The 12,162-nt window shown below is 36.2% G+C and overlaps 1 long non-coding RNA gene across 1 annotated transcript in view; it reads left to right on the plus strand.

Annotated features, from left to right (window-relative positions):
• LOC132664422 (uncharacterized) overlaps positions 1 to 11,774 on the plus strand; it is a 33,126-nt gene extending 21,352 nt beyond the window's left edge. The window contains exons 2-3 of the long non-coding RNA XR_009603664.1: positions 9,509 to 9,672; positions 10,153 to 11,774. This is a non-coding gene — a long non-coding RNA (uncharacterized LOC132664422). The remainder of the gene's footprint in view (positions 1 to 9,508; positions 9,673 to 10,152) is intronic.
• The last annotated feature ends 388 nt before the right edge of the window (positions 11,775 to 12,162 follow it).

Raw genomic sequence — 12,162 nt, forward strand, 5'->3', positions numbered from 1 at the left:
AGTTTACAAGTAAGGTGATTGAAAAACGCACCAAATGTCTCCTAGTAAGACAATTGGGGCAAAAGCCAAAAGAAGTTATTAACCTTGGTCTTTAGAGTTTAGGGTAGGTTAGATTTATTGAAAAATTGAATTTGCATGTGTATCCATGGGCTATAATAATTACCTCTGGAAACCAATTATAGGAATTAGGAGTAGTCTAACACAGTTATTATTTTACTTGAAAAGGAGTACTGAAATTTGTTTTATGCTGCATAAAGAACTTGTTTGATATATATTTCATGAGCCCCAGTTGAGAGGGAACATTTTATATTGGAATATATGAAAGCTTCTAATCAAACATTTATGTCAGCAAGAGTTTTCTTTTGTGGAAGAAAGTTAACGTGATAAAAAAGTAAAAAGGGCATAATAATGCCCTGAAGATGCTAATCCATTTTAGACGAGACAGAGGGCAGGGAGGAGCCTTGGTAATGGACAGACCTTGACAAGTGGCCTGAAGTCAAGAGCCTGAGCCATAGACATGGTGTTTGACCTCTGCTTCTGCAAGAAGCCTCTTACCCTTCCGTTCTCTTAGCTAACTCTGAGCTCATTCTGTTACACCTGCTTAATGACACAGCACTTGTGAGTGGTTGCCTTTAACTCTTTTCATACTTTTGCATTTGAATGGGAGGAAACAATGAAGTTTAGTTTAAATGAATATAGGATCTAACATGAGCAATTTCTGAAAGGGAGATGAGATGGTTTAAAATGTATTTATTTTACTCGGTGTAATATGTTTCTTTTCAACTTCTGTCTTTTCCAGCTATTCCAAGCTGACCCTCTGATGGCTTCTGGCATAGACTCACTCTCCCTGGAAAAGTGAAGGAATTTTCACAGACCTTGTGCATGACATCCACATCTTCACCAAGGCTCTCTTTTCTCTATCTTCCTCCATCTTCTCCATGGCTGATTGGAGATTGGAATAAATCTAGTGTTCTAGTAATGACCACTGGGCTCTTGATTTCAATTTCTTTATCCCTGTACCATGCTCCCTTCTCTACTCCAGTGAGTTTTTTTCTACCCATAGACTTGGGATCTGGTACACAAGGGAAGAACTCTGGGTGTATGAGTAGGTCAGAAGATCAAACATCCTCACCTGTTTTCCTCTTCTCACTGTTTTGGTCCAGTCCCAGGTCTGGGTATTGACCCATGTTCCCATCTCACTCATTCTAAGTAGTGTCCTTCTCTGGTGTCCCCTCCTCTCTAGAACTGGAGTCCTGACCTTAACTATGTATTATTTGACTAGCTGGACCAGTTCTCCTGAGAGTGGACCATCTTTCTGCTTGGGGTTAGTGTATATTTACAGATCTCATGTTAATCAACTATTTCTTACTTGACAATCAAGTATGCAGCTATCATCTGGTTGCTTTCTTCTACCTTCTTAATTATAAATCATAATGCTAACTAGTTCCAGAACCTTTGTTGGTGAAAGTTGGATCGTAAAACACTGTGTCTTGACCACGTGGGCTTCTTCTCTGGAATGATCTGGGAATATGTTCCTCGGACTCCCTCCTTCTTGTCTGGGTCTCAGTCTTGTCCTTATTCGACCCCCTTCCCTTTCTCTCCGCCTCCCTTCTGGCACACTGTAGGCTTTTAATCATCTGTTAAGTAATGAAAATAACTTGAGTTAATAAAATATTAACACAGTAACATTCATTTATTATAAAAATTTGGTTTTAACTAACACCAAATTTTAACTTCCAGACTTAAGTGGAACCCAATTTTGAATCCCTCTCGGAGACTCAGATTTACTTTCACTGAGGTTGTGTCAATTTCATGAACCTTCCTGAAGTCAGAAATGTCTTTTCAGGATGGAAGTGAGAACAATGATAGATCTTGTGTGTATTCCCCATGAGGATCAATCAATGCACATTTCCATGCACTTTCTTCCAATCAGAAGTGAGTGGTTTTTCCTATTTTTTTTCCCTTTAGCTTAGGTTGGAAAGTGATTTTTACTGGTAAATTTAATTTTACATAACCTTGGTTCTATTACTGTCTCTGATCTAATCACTTTTAAAAAGAGAATTGAAAGGCACCTGGGTGGCTCAGTCAGTTAAGCATCTGACTCTTGATTTCAGCTCAGGTCATGATCTCACGGTTCATGGGTTTGAGCCCCACGTTGGGCTCTGCATTGAAAGCATGGAGCTTTTTTGGGGTTCTCTCTCTCCCTCTCTCTGCCCCTCTTCCTCTCATACTCTCTCTCAAAAATAAATAAATAAATAAACTAAATTTAAAAAAGATTTGAAACTACTTTAATGACAGCCTACCCAAATGCCTGACATTTGACCATTACCTGATAATATTTTAAGACAGAGATATAATTTCTTTACATCCTACTCCCAAAGTTATGTGCTTCAAAAGTACAGGTACCTTTGTTATTCCTGGAAGTGAGAAAAGCTTTGAGAATACTGTGCCTCTGCTCTCTGATCCCCAGAGCCTTTAACATAATAATGATGCTTGCATTTATGTACCATTTTATGCATTTAAAAAATGCTTTCACATACTCTTCTTGTAGCAGCCTAGCATAATAAAAGAGCATGAATTTTGGCGTTAGGCAACCTTAGACTTAAAGCCCAGTTAGCATCCTACCATCTGTGTGGTCTTGGTCATGTTCCTTAATCTGTCTGCGCTCATTTTTTCAATTCAAAAAATGAGGGAGATGCTACTTATTTAGGGAAGTTGGGAGGATTAAATCACATAATATATGCACTGTTACTGGCACATGTAGACTTTCAGTACCTCCTGGTTTGATAGCAACCTGGGGAGATTGAGAGGAGTTGAAATAATAACCAATATAAATAACTTGCAGGGACTTTTTATATGTGTAATAGGTAAGTATTTCCTCCTCACACATCAGCACAAGAAATGTTATTTTGGTTTAATTTTTTAAGTCAAATAAAATCTCTATGCCCCTACTCTCTGTGGAGGTGAGAAATTAAATCTCAGTCATATGTTTTAGTGTCTTCTCACTCCTTGGATTCCAAATTTGGAGGGGGAAAAGAAGGATGCTTGTGTGCATATAGAAAGATGTGGGAGGTGGAATGGCCCTCCCAGTTCTTATAGCTCCTCTTTCTGCAAGAGCTACTTTCCATTTTTCCCTTCAGAGAGCACTGATGCTCTCTGTAAGCTCAGAAGTGCATTCCCTAGAGATCCTGTCCATGGACCATAGGCCTGGTCACTGAAGACCTTTGCTGATCAGTGTTTGGCCTCCATCAGTATTCCATAAGGATAATCCATCAGAGATAATCTCTGTATGTATGTTATCTCCCAAAGTCCCTAGACCCTACCCTGTCTAGGACAACTTCTCTTTCACTGGTCTCTAGTACCAGCACCAGCCTTTTATCCCTGTTCACTCCAAGGGTCTTCACCTAAAATTAAGCCCAGGGCGAGGGGTTATTCCTTATGCACAGAAGATTTTACTTTCTATCAGATTCTCTGAGATAGTGGAACTCAGAGCAGAGGGGCAAGTTTTGGTAACTTTTGGGAGAAAGGGAAGGAAACAGTAACACTCATTGTTTTGAGCACCATATATTAGTGAAAATAATATGTATGTTAATACCATAGTAGATCATTCTGCAATGATTTAGTTCTTTCACCACTTCGGTGATGTAAGTTCTTCAGCCACCATACCATGCTCAACAAGGAAAGAGGTAAATCCTGGCTTCCCACCCCATGAGGATTTGCCTCTTCCTAGACTGCAATACTGCTTCACTGTTAAGAGGGAAGAGGTCCTTCAGTGACTGGTAGTTCTGATCAAAGTCTTCTGAGAGGGTGTTCACTTATCCCTTGGCCTCAAGACATCTAACATGAACTATTTCTATGTTTCTAATAGAAACTAGCTCTTCCTTGATGTCACTTACCTCCTTCAATCCTTTTAAATGGAGGAGGTGTTTTCTTCTAACTTTCTTACCTCAGAACCTAGAAGTGGGGTAAATATGTTCCCCTTTACCGCCATTGTTTCCTATTGATTCCAATGAAATAAAGTCTAGAGAATGTCATCCAGTTCTTTGTTGTCAACTGCACTTCATCATTCCAGTCGAGGGGCTGTGGGGACAAGGATACAGTCATACAAAGCATCCCCAGCACCTGTTTCAGTGGCAGGAAAAGGAAGGCATCGTGCTTAAGTTATCATAGGAGCAGAGCCTGAATTTAGACAAAGAAGTCGTATCATATGTCGAAAGAATATTTGGCAGCCAAAATGATTTTTGAGTAAAAAAATGAACCAAATGTGTTTCAATGAACTTTTCTATCACCTCTGGAACCAGATTTTTAGATTAAAAACTATTAAATTTTCTATAAATTTACTTCTTGTTAATTACATAACTATGTTCATAAATAAAGCAAACAAAAGGAACAAAGGAACGAAGCAGGAGAAGATGATAAAAAGGAAACAAATGATATTCCTATTGCCTCATATTAAATATAGGACCGAGGTCTGGTACTGAAGGCTAATTATCATGAGTAATTGCTATATGCTGAGTACATATTTTGCTGAATTTGTCTAAGTATAAACTCAACTTATCTTTTTTTTAAATTGAGCCTACACCCTGAATAGCAAAAGAATAATTCCCAGACACAATTTTAGTAGCAGTTCTGTTTTCTTGCTTGAAACCTTAAAAATTAAAAAAAAAAAAAAAAGGTCATTGTTATTGGATTGACTATAAAGAAAATTTTTACCTTGTCTTATTCTGAGAGGTAATGATTTTGGTGGATTGCTTATTTTCAAGACATTTTCCCAAAAGACACTGGTTTGAGATCTCAGCCAAAGAAGATGAAGAAGGAGCCTGCTTTGCCACCAGATGGAAGCCTGTGGTAATCAGAGAAGTCAGGTTTCTGTCACCAGGCACACGTCACCCAGATGATGAAATCCCCTTTTTTCCACTATGCGCCATTTCCAGAAAGCATTAGTTAAAATTGGCTAATCTTTGCTCTGCATATATTTTTTCAACCTGATTATGTTATTTTCGGGGAACAAGATGAGATGCTAGGATCAAAATGTTAGACTCAAAATGAGACGTTTTCCATATTCATAACCCTTAGGTCATTGCCATATTCAGAACTATATTAGATAATAAAATTTAAAAGCCCATTTTCATTCCAAGATGCTCAATTTTAGTAACTGTTGAATTTCACACACCACCTCTTATCCCTGCACCAACTGCCTACAGGAAACACAGAAACTTAATTATTGACAGACAAAATATTTGCATCCTGTGGAAACCAGAATATTCCATAATTTAAGAATTTAGCAAATATTTTCCCTAAAGCCCGATCTTGCCCTTTGTTGTGGGCTGCATTTAAAACAAGCGGTATAACTTTTCAAGCTGCAATTGGGATCTTTTATCTCTTTTGAGGTCTGAACACGGGTTATTAGCTTTTCTTCCTCTTTAAAATTTTACTCTGCCTGCTCCTGCCACTTCTTCATTCATACGCTATGAAATATCAGCTTACAAACTGGTAAAGCGCTATGTACTATTTTATTTCAACATGTGAGTAATTTCTGTGCCATCTATTCACCAATTATGGTTTTTCTGTGCAAGAAGATCTCGTTTCAGAATGCCCATGATCAGATTTTATTTTTTCTTGCTTCACCTGCAGCTTTCTGCAAAACGTGTGCTTGACGCACATGTCATTGCTGTGAATACATTGATTTGCTTAAAGGGGCCGGTACTACGAAACTACAATTATATGCAAGTGCTTGAGAAATGTAAAGTGCTATGAAAATAAAAAACATCATTATTTTCTTATGGCTTATAAGTGACTTGCACTATAAGAATGACCTTTGGGAAGTCCTCCAAGTTTTTACTATCGTAGAAACAGCTCTGCTTCATGGAGACTTTCCAGTCTGGTGTTTGTACATCAAAACAAGGCTGTCGAAGAGGGTTGCTGTCCCCGAGACACAGAGGCTGGAGTCCTTTCTGTGCTTTGCCAATGGTTTGGCCATTTCATAACAGTGCTTCTGTGAAAAGGAAACAGGATTAGAGAAGAAAGGGCCATGAGATTAAGAAACAGTCTCCACTCTGTTATTTTTCTCCTACATAACTCTGGGCAAATCATTGAGCCTGTTTGGAGTCTACCTGTTTCCATATCTGTAAAATGAGGATGACTATACTTGTTACACCTAGCTCTGGGAAATAGAAATAATCATGAATTTCAAAGTACTACCTAAAGTTGGTTATTACTAAGATTTAATTACTGGTGTATTGTTTCTCATCAGAAAGTCATTCATCCAAGCTGTACTTTTTAAAAATTGTTTTCACTAAACTGCATTTTAATGGTATTCCAGTAACCAAATTTGAGGGATATTATAAGAAAATCAAAACTCTTTCCTATTTGTTGTACTGTAAAAAAGTAATAGAGGAAATTGTTTACACCTCACATAGTGTCCTTTTTTATGAGGACCTAAAGAGTTGACACATTTTTCTCAGATTATTTGGGTTTCTTTTAAACACAGCTTTCTGTTTTTTTAAAAGTCATGTAACTGGTTGTGTTTTCCTCCTCATACTAGCTTCTAGGCAGCTCTGAGTTAAATCCATGGTTCATATTTAGCAAAGTCTGTATGACTTTATGACATGTATTTTAACCTCACAACTATATTTAACTTACTGTTTCTGTGTTTTCCTCTTCTTCATGATTTCCTCACTTTACCCTCTTCATATGCTGCATGTATTTTGAAAATGACATGATTTTTGGAATGAGGTTGTATCTAAATATAAAATGTAATTTCTCCTATAAGACAGAATATTTGAGGGGAGCCTGGGTGGCTCAGTCAGTTAAGTGTCTGACTTTGGCTCAGGTCATGATCTTGCAGTTTCATGAGGTTGAGCCCCACATCAGGCTTTCTGTTGTCGGTGAAGAACCCACTTCAGATCCTCTGTCCACCCCTCTTTCTTTCTGCCCCTCCACTCATTCTCTCTCTTTCAAAATAAATAAGTAAATAAACTTAAAAAAAAGATAGAATATTTGAATTATATAATAATAATTGCTAATATATATCGAACACTTACTATGTACTAGGACCTATGAAAAACCCTACATGATATGTCACTTATTCTTCACCATGATAATGGTGTTATTTCCTATATTTTACCAATGAAGAAATTAAGCCTTTAAGAGTTTAATCAGCTCATCAAGGGGCTCACCACTGGTAAACGGAGGTGCTAATACATTTATCTGATTCCAGTATTCATGCTGACTAGTCATTACACTATCCTGCCTTTTCATGCCAATTATAATAATGTGACAAATGATTGATATTGTAGAATTATCAAAGGTTTTTGATGTAGTAGAATATTTAATCTTTATCAAGAGCATATGCAATTTAAAGAAAATTAAGTGTTTTAAGACCCTATTATTCATATCTTTGCTTGAAAATTTGATAGAGAAGATGTTTTGCCACCCTTGTCTCTATTGCCCAAAATGGTATCAGTGTTTGTCTCCATATGTGACTTGGTATTAAAACCAAAAGAAATGCATGCCTCTTAATGACATATGGAGAAACATATCCAGCCATCCTTTTTTAGAATGTAACAAATACCTTCTGGCACTTTCTGGCAATCTTCTGCCATGGTTTGTTCCTTCAAGTTGTACTTCAAATACCTTTACTACTCTGTCTCTCTCTTTTTTTTAAAGTTTATTTATTTATTTTGAGAGAGAGAGTGTAAAAGCAAAGGGGAGGGGGAGGGACAGAGAGGGAGAGAGAGAATTCCAGTGCACAGCCTGACATGGGGCTCAGTCTCACGAGAACATGACATTATGACCTGAGCCAAAATCAAGAGTCAGACACTTGGGGCACCTGGGTGGGTTGGTTGGTTAAGTGTCTGACTTTGACTCAGGTCATGATTTAATGGTTCCTGAGTTTGAGACTTTTGGGATTCTCTCTATCACCCTCTCTGTCTCTGTCCCTCCTCCACTTGCTCTTTCTCTGTCTCAAAATAAATTAATTAAAAAAAAAAAAGTCAAACACTTAACTGACTGAGCCACCCAGGCTCCCTGAGGCAATGATTTTTAAGAGAATTGAAGGAGACAAGATGTGTGTCCCTTTAATGTTCGAACAGGTCTGTGTGTTAACTAATAGGACTGGGAGCAGCTGGAGCTATAAGCATATTGTTCATAAAAACTCTTAGAGAGATGATTTTTGAGCATGATATTCAGGAAGAATGAAATGCCTTTGCTACTGTGTTATCATTCCAGTACAAACCTGCATAGGACAAAGATCAAGAGGGAACACAAAAGATCTGCCAAGGACAACAAATCAGACCATGAAAAAAAAGGAGGATAAGAACAGAACTATCAGGGAAATTTTTTGCTTAGCCAAAGTTTGCTAAAAGTTTCATTAAATCCTTATTGAAATATAGTGAAAATTGAATTTCTCAACTTTGTCTTTTATTTTTAGAATTTTTTGTGTGTGTGCAGGGCCATTTTATCTATTATGTAATATAGGCACAGTTCCTGGGGCTATAAACTTTCAGAAGATCCACAAATAAATGTGTCACCTAAAAAATGATCTATTAGCTCTAGAATATGAAAGAAACCCCTGTGAGTCAAAAGGAATTAATACTTAATGAAATATCCACAAAACATAACATCACATTACTTGTCTGGCTGCAATTTCACCCAACAGTTATATCTTAGGATAGAATAATAATAAGAAAGATGGAATATTTGTCGTCAAATACATAAAATTATGAAAATACTTTCACAGCAAAAATATTCTTAGTGTGTGATGTGGGTGTTTTAAAAACACGTTTGATATGCAGGGAGATCTTTAAATTAAGAAGATTAAAATTAAGAAAGTTGTCATAAAATAATTCAAAATGAGTTTATGTACATATATGTTTTAGTTTTCTATTGCTATGTAACAAATTACCACACATTTAGGAGATAAAAACATCCCATATTTATTATTTCACAGTTTGCCTGTGTGAGGACTCAGGCATGTGTTATCTGGGTCCTTTGTTCAGGGTCTAACCAGATTGAAATCAAAGTGTCAGTTGGACCTGTGATTGTACCTGGAGACTTAATTAATTCAGTTGGTTAAGAGTTATCATGGGAGTGACATCCATCAACTTGGTCACATTATGTAACATAGTTAGGAGAATAGCATCCATTACCTTTGCTATATTTTATTGATAAGAAGCTAGTCATAGGTCCCACCCACACAGAAGGGGAAGGGATTATGCAAGTGAGGAGTGGACCATACATCCTAAAATGACTTACTGGGGGTTTCCTTTGGATGTGTCTGCCACAGTGTTTAAAGTTAGCTTTTTTCCTTTTTTAAAAAGGATTTTGAAATAATTGACAATAACTGATCCCTTACGTGTGTGTGTGTGTGTGTGTGTGTGTGTGTATGTATAAATGCATGCTTATATATCTGTGTATAAACTTAGTGTATTACAATCAGATTACATTTGGTACAAATTACAATTAGTCCTTACAGTTTTGTGTGAGTATATGTGTTCTTGCACTCCAGGCTGGAGGATCCAGGATCGCTCAACTTACAGTGTGAGTGATTCTTGAAACCTACCTATTTTTGGAATGAGTCTGGTAACTGGAGCAGAAGCTTTGTTGGAGAGGCCTTGCTTGTAGTTAGGACTTCACAGATGGAACAGAATTCTGAAGATGAAGTGCAATTTGGTAAGTCTCAGAAATAATGGAAGTTTGTTTGCTTGGATTAGATTCTTGAATTTTTGAAAGGCACATGGTCTTGAGGGGTAGAAATATACATCTAACAGCAGTAGCAAAATTTTAAGATGAAGATGATGACTGCTAGAAGGGAGGGTCTCTGAGTGGTATTATTGGTTTTTAACCTATCACATTTGTAGTCAAGCTGTGAAGCAATCCTATATGATAGGGAGTTGCATTTGCCAGAACCATAAAGCATTAAGATGGCTGTATATGGTCATAGCTCCCAGTTAAAATTTCTACTCTGAAGAAATAAGCAATATGTATTTGGAAAATAGTTGCTTCTCTGTAGATGTGCTTTACACCACAGCCATCTGAAGAACTTTCAAATTCAGTATATTTTGATGTCAGAGCAAATAAAAACCACATCTTTAATTAGTGAAAATGTCTAGTCTTCTCCATTTTTATTTTCTCTTCTACCAATTATTGCAGATGCTTGAACTAGCCTCCTCAGCTGCAAATTGATGGATACAGAGAACCAGCCACATGGAGTGTTCATATGATTGTTGCCATCTGTCTTTAAATATAACATTCTACCATGCGTCTCTAAGTAACAACAAAATCTCCACCTGGAACCACTAATGAAGCTTAAGTCTACATTTCCCAAACATACAGATTATGGAAAGATCAAGAACTAAAGAGAGAACAAGATAACTTATATGAAGAAAATATGAATATTATAAAAGAAGATAGGAAAAGTGAAAGAAAGTAGGGAATTAATTGAACAGCAGGAAGAAGATGGACAATTTCCAAGAACAATATATTCCTCCCACTCTAAAACTGGGGAGTTTAATTTCCTCCATTTCTTTCATAATTACTGGGAGAAACTCTTCAGAGCTAATACATTTTATTTGTTTAGTTAGAAAATACTTATTATGCAGGACCTACATAAATGTCAATAGAGTTGTTTTGACTCTTTATTAAAATTTTATATTCTTAGATACTATATACTATACTACATTTTAAAATAGCCTTCACAAATAGAATTGCTCTACTTTTGTTGCTAAATTTGGAATGAATTAGAAGAGCTTTAGAATGCATTAAAATTAACTTTATGCGTATAAAATCACCTTTTGAATTTTTTTTAATAAAACTGGTTTAACCAAATTTAAGCTGAAGGAGACTTTATGAACTGATTTAAGAAAAGCAATTGCATCCTGGGACATCATAAAATGAGCAAGTTTCAAAATAATTAAGCCCCCTCTTACCTGTAGGGAGATTTCTAATTAGAAGTTTCTTCTTGGAGAGTATAGTATTGTGTCATCAAACTTCAGTCCCTTCTTAATATGTCCTGGATATAGACCTTCAATTAAGGAAATTCATGTCCAAATACTCCATTTAAGAGAGTAGATTTGCACTGCCTACTTCTCAAACTAAGTGGGATTTTGGAAACTCCCCAATTCTTTTTCAATTCCCAAAGGAACATTACAATTTACAAGCTAGATAATACTTTTTAAAGACAGAAAGTGCTTCCTCTATATTGATACTTTATTTTTTTTCAAAAAGCATTAGAGGCCATGAAGGATGAATCTTTATACTACCTAGACAGAAATTGGTAGCTATGTAGAGAATAAAGATATTATCTTATTTGAGCCATCTTCATATTTTGAAACACTTTGTGACTAGAGAATAAATGCAGATGCTTAGCTTGACTCAGAAGTCTTAGATGGAATGAGAGCATATGTAAAACTAAGTCTAAGAACAATACACTCCTTGTTGTTGAAAGAAGAAAACCATCCACATAAAGTCATTAGAGTTTGACATTGAAGATCAGTCCAGAGCTGGAAGATTCTAAGTTGGAAGACTGATGATCTATCAAGACTGGAAGTGAAATGTTCAATGACTAGGTGTCACTGAGAGAAATACTCTTGGCCCTATAAAATACACAGGAAATGATATTTCATGGAAAAGCCCTATACAGTACCCCAAATGAGTCATTAATGGAGTCAGGATAAAATGGAAACTTATGATGAGCTTCTTTACTAAATTAAACTGACTTTAAAAAATGAATTAACTTCCTAATATTAAAATAGAGTTCATTATTAAGAAACCGGAAAACATCAGAATACTGGTTGAAAGAATAATCTGAAATCACAGATTAGAACCAATTAAAAAAAAACTACATGTATCCTCTTATTGGGCATTTTCAAAATTTAGAATATTATTATAGTTTTTATGTTTGCTATGAAAACAGCTAAATCTAGTTTCCTGTTGTTTCCTAGAGTGTTTTAGATGCCACAAAGGTGAGGGGCTGGCCTTCTTCCATTTATAACATTGTGGTTGGGAATATGTTTTTCAGTTCATTAATTCAATAGAGGAGGAGAGATAAGTAACTGAGTAAATAAAGGGATTATTATGTTGCTCGATTGAGGCAGCATTATGAAAAGGAAATAATAGATTTGAGGTGAGATTAGTTATATGGATTTATAAGTAATTTGAACT

This window comes from Panthera onca, chromosome F2, assembly GCF_046562875.1.
Source record: "Panthera onca isolate mPanOnc1 chromosome F2, mPanOnc1 haplotype 2, whole genome shotgun sequence".
Classification (NCBI taxonomy): domain Eukaryota; kingdom Metazoa; phylum Chordata; class Mammalia; order Carnivora; family Felidae; genus Panthera; species Panthera onca.